Here is a 5,281-nt window from a genome sequence, read left to right as displayed (position 1 = left end):
GTCACCAAGGTACATGAGATCTAAGAGGTTATCCAAATGTAAGAGCACAAGAGAACAATGAGGAAGCCAAAAGAGAGCAGCAGGGAAAAGGCCACGTCCTGCTGCTGGTCATGATCATGGCTCCAGGGAAGCAGCAGCCCTGACCCAAAGGCAGCAGACAGGCAGAGCCCAGCGGGCAGTGAGGGGCAGCCCCGAGGGCCACCGGGGCTGCTCCTGCATGTGTCAGCTGGGCTCTTGGTCCTGAGCCCCTCCTGCATGCTGGGGCTACACTCCAAGCTCCAGAGATGATGGGAAGAGAGGGATACTGAGATCAGTTCATTTCTGATAGCTTCTTTAATGTCTTTATTTACACTGGAAGACTAGTACAACAGGTAGATTAGATGTTTTGGTCAAAGTATATAAATTAATTAACAAGCAGGATGTTAAGAATAACATTAGTGAAATAATGATAAAAAAGAAATGATATGGATCACAATAATTTCACATAATTATGGTTATATATTATAAACAAATTATTAATGCTTCAGAGGCATGTATAGGAAAAGTCTCCTAACTCAGTACTTTAGGTCCTTGTTTCTCATGCTGTAGATGAGGGGGTTCAGGGCTGGAGGCAGCACCGAGTACAGAAAAGCCACCACCAGGTCATGGGATGGGGAAGAGATCGAGGGGGGCTTCAGGTAGGAAAATATGCCAGTGCTGACCATCAGGGAGACCACGGCCAGGTGAGGGAGGCACGTGGAAAAGGCTTTGTGCTTGCCCTGCTCAGAGGGCATCCTCAGCACTGCCCTGAAGATCTGCACGTAGGACACCACAATGAAAATAAAACAACCAAAGCCTAAAGAAACATTAAATGCAAGTGCCCCGACTTCCCTGAGGTAGGCATGTGAGCAGGAGAGCTTGAGGATGTGGGGGATCTCACAGAAGAACTGGTCCACAGCATTGCCTTGGCAGAGGGGCAGGGAAAATGTGTTGGCTGTGTGCAGGACAGCATTGAGAAAGCCACTGCCCCAGGCAGCTGCTGCCATCTGGGCACAAGCTCTGCTGCCCACGAGGCTCCCGTAGTGCAGGGGCTTGCAGATGGCAACGTAGCGGTCGTAGGCCATGATGGTGAGGAGACAGTACTCTGAACCAAAGAAGAAGAATAAAAAGAAGAACTGAGCAGCACACCCTTGATAGGAGATGGCCCTGGTGTCCCAGAGGGCATTGGCCATGGCTTTGGGCAGAGTGGTGGAGATGCAGCCCAGGTCCAGGAGGGCGAGGTTGAGGAGGAAGAAGTACATGGGTGTGTGGAGGCGGTGGTGGCAGGCTACGGCGCTGAGGATGAGGCCGTTGCCCAGGAGGGCAGCCAGGTAGATGCCCAGGAAGAGCATGAAGTGCAGGAGCTGCAGCTCGCGCGTCTGCGAATGCCAGCAGTAGGAACTCGCTCACAGAGCTGATGTTGGGCATTTTCTGATATATGTACTCTGCCCTTGGGAGGCCTCACTTGGAGTCCTGCATCCATAACTGGGGCTCCCAGCACTAGAAGGGTGTTGGTTTTGTTAGAACAAATCCAGAGGAGGGCCACAAAGATGATCAAGGGGTTGGAGCATGTCTCCTATGAAGAAAGACTGAGAGAGCTGGGGCTGTTCAGCCTGGAGAAAAGAAGGCTCCGGGATGACCTCTTTGTGGCCTTTCAGTACTTAAAGGGAGCTTATAAAAAGATGGAGAGTGACTCTTTGCTCAATTAGATAATGATAGGACAAGGGTGAATGGTTTTAAGCTAAAAGGGGGGAGATTTAGATTAGAGGTTACAAGGAAACTCTTCATTCAGAGGGAGGTGAGGAACTGAAACAGGTTGCTGAGAGACCTTAGGGATGTCCCATCCCTGGAGCTGATCAAGAGCAGGTTAGATGATGCCCTGGGCAACCTGATCTCATGGGGGACATCCCTGCTTATGGCCAGGGGATTGGAACTAGGTGACCTTTAAGGTCCCTTCCAACAGGAGCCATTCTCTTATTCTATGGTCTCACTAGCTCTACTTCAAGCATGACTCCCATGCCATCAGCCTTCCTGTGGTCTATGACCTGACCAGAACAGAAGGTGCCTCACCATCATCTTCAATTCCAAGTGCATGCTTCTGCCGTTTACGATCCCTATCTGTGCCACATTCCTCCTGCTGGTCCGTCAGCTCCAGAGACAGAAGTGACCTCCCAGCCTCCTTCACAGCCATTGCCTCCTGCAGGCCCAGCACATCCAGAGGCACACCTGACCTCATCCCAGCATTCCCAGCCAGCTCCTCCTTGTGGCCTCTGATCTGATCACATACCTGTCACCTCACATGCCTCTTCCAATGCCATGGGACTGCTGCAGGACCTCACAGTCCCTGCCCTGCCATAAGGAGACAAACAGCTGAAGTTAGGGATAGGAGTGAGGTTGAAGCTGAGATGTGCTGTGTGTATGCTGGAGGGCTTTGAGGGTTAGATGATCAGGTTAATGTTTAGGGATTAGAGGGCACCCTCCAGGGTCAAGGGAATGGCAAAGCATTGAGGGAGGGATTGGAGTTTTGCTCAAGGATCCTGCTCAAGATTTAGGATAAGGGCAAGCTTTGAGGACTTCAGTTTAGGTCTGGTTTGGGGGCTAAGGCTAAGGCTGGCTTTTTATTCCTTGATTAGGCTTTATCATTCTTCTGCTTGCCCTCCTATTAGCAGATGAGTTTGACATCTGTCATTTCCAAGTTCTGAGGAATGTCTTTGATCCATCTGTCCTTTCCAAGGTCTTTGAGATAGGTCTTATGATGACATCTGCAGATCCACTTGAACTTCTCTCACCCTTCCCATACCACCTCTAGGCAACCTGAGGTCTGACTGGGAGGATGGTGGTTTAGGAAAGGGCTTCATGAAGATCTCTGAGGGGGGCTGTATTTGGGCTTCTCACAGACTGTGATGGCAGTATCATAGAAAACAGTGACACTCGTGAGGACAGAAGAGCAGGTGGATAAGGCCTTGGCCTGCCAATACAGGACACACACGCACCTGAAAACTGCATGAGAGGGAAGAGGAAGATTGGATCCAAAATGTAGATTATGAAAGCAAAGACTGTGAGTATCACCGTGGCACTGCAGGACAGCTCCAGCAATGGGGCAAAACCACAGAAGGTGTCCACGACACTGGGGTCACAGAACAACGGCTGGGAGGAGAAGAAATAATTCCTGTACATGAGAGAAATTCCCCTGGTTCAGGTACAGCTGCCTTCTGGAACCAGACCTTCCACTACTCGAGCCTTGCAGAGAACAGGGATGACATACCGCCCAGGGCTGACCATGGAGCATGGTCGCCAGAAGGAAGCACGGCATCTGCAGGTGTTTGGTGGCAGGCACCAGAACAGTGTAGAGGGTGTTCCACATCCCAGTCACCGTGCTGGTCATGCGAGAGAGGAAGAAGTGATTTGTGTATGGGTAGAGGATCTTCCATTTGGATTACTGGGAAAACTCAACAAATGGTGTCTTAGTATCCAGTTCCCTTCATGGAAAACCTTTTAGAGCATTCAGTTTCCCCCTCTCTTGTTAGGACACATTCAGAGGGGTGAAATGATCCCTGGCAGTTGTGGCTAAGGTATCCTGCCATGCAGTGGGAAAACAATAGAAGTTAAGGGAGGGAATCATTTTACTCACGATGGACAATCAAACATAAATAGCATAAATCACACTTCTAAAATCAGTCTCTCCCAAGTTCAGCAAGGAGCAGTCAGCGAAGACTTCAGTCTACTTCAGGCACCACACCCCAGCAGAGACCCTGCTGCCTTGGGGAGCTGTCAGCCCTGAGGCCTTGGGGACAGCTCGAGGGAGCCCAAGGGCACAGAGCAAGCGATGCCATGGTCGGGTGCTGTGCTGCTGAGCTGGGCTGGGCTCCTGGGCCCAAGGGCAGCTCCTGGCAAGTGCTGCAGAGAGACAGCTGTGGCCAGGAGCAGCTCCTCTGCACAGCGCAGCAGGGCTGGGGGCTCTGACCGCAGCTGGCACGGGAGAGTAGAGAAGGAGAGGGCTTGGAAGCACTGAGGAGCGCAACAACAGAGGGCAGCGTGTGGCAGGACACATCTTTTTAGGTCAGAGGTTGGACTCGATGATCTTGAGGTCTCTTCCAACCTAGAAATTCTGTGATTCTCTGATGCTGTGATCTGCAGGCTCTTGACATCGTGAGGCTCTGGCAGCAGGGCACTGCAGGTGGGGTTGCCAGAGGGGTCTTCTACAGCTGGCGCATCTGATGGCTGATAGCATCTGCCATGGTGGGTCTGTCTGGTTCTCCAGGTAGGAGTAGAAGATGCTTTTTTAAATTTTAAATGGCATTTAAATGGCAATTTTAATTTAATTTAAATGGCAATTTTAAATGGCATTTAAAATTGGATTTTTCAAGAAAAAGACCAGGGCAGGGACTACCTGAAAAGCAAGATGATTTTTTCAGTCAGTGTATTAATATTCCTGCAGTGGAGTGGACGAAGGTTTCATGGTAATGAATTTTCAAGGTTGTACAGGAGACTGAGACTCCTGGAGCATTTTACGGAGAAATTAATATATCAGTAATGAAATTTGAAAACTACCTTCCCAAACCTCATCTCACAGACTGCACCATCATATTGTGGTCCTCTCAGGTTTTATCCTAGCTGATCTTGGGGAGCTGCAAAAGCCCTGATACCCCCTGTCTTTGGGAGGTGTCTGCCGGCCAAGGCAGAGCAGAGATTGTTTGCAAAGAGAAGGAGCTGCCTCCTCTGCAGGCAGAGCTGCAGCACAGGAGGGTCTGCTGAGTGTCCATCTGTCCCTCCCTGGCCTTGCCTCCCCTGGCAGAAGCACGCTGGCATTCCTCCTGGCTTCTCCAGCTGGCTGGTCTTGTTCCCAGGCTGGCTGGGGATGGGGGTTTCACATGCCCATGGGGTGAGTCCTCGGTGTGCTTGGGGGAAGGGGAGTACGGGGACAGGGTGAGTGGTCTGGAGTTGGGCACTTTGAGCCTGGATTCCTCTGCTCTCAGCAGTGTTCAGATTCTTTACAGGTCAACCTCTGAGTAGAACTTTCCTGCAGCTCTCACAGGATAGCTGAGACCAGCACTGATGGACAGATTGTCTGTCCTCACTAAAGGACACTCTGCGCTATAGGGACAGTCCCTTTTACTCTGAGGATGCACAAAGTTTCCCATCAAGTGCAGGAGAAATGCTCAGGAATTCTGTTTTAGAAAATCTCAACGAGTGTGATAGGTTAGCAACAACAAAAAATCTGACACTATACAATCAAAATTAAAGAAATCTGTATATATATATA

At 50.4% G+C, this 5,281-nt stretch overlaps 1 pseudogene across 1 annotated transcript; it reads right to left on the bottom strand.

Annotated features, from left to right (window-relative positions):
• Positions 1 to 554: 554 nt before the first annotated feature.
• On the bottom strand, positions 555 to 1,446 carry LOC309888218 (olfactory receptor 14C36-like; annotated as a pseudogene). Its single transcript has one exon. The product of its transcript is annotated as an olfactory receptor 14C36-like (transcript).
• Between the last annotated feature and the right edge of the window lie 3,835 nt (positions 1,447 to 5,281).

The sequence above is a fragment of the Aythya marila genome (assembly GCF_965140915.1).
Source record: "Aythya marila genome assembly, chromosome: 28".
Lineage (NCBI taxonomy): Eukaryota > Metazoa > Chordata > Aves > Anseriformes > Anatidae > Aythya > Aythya marila.
This window is presented reverse-complemented; position numbering and strand designations above follow the sequence as displayed.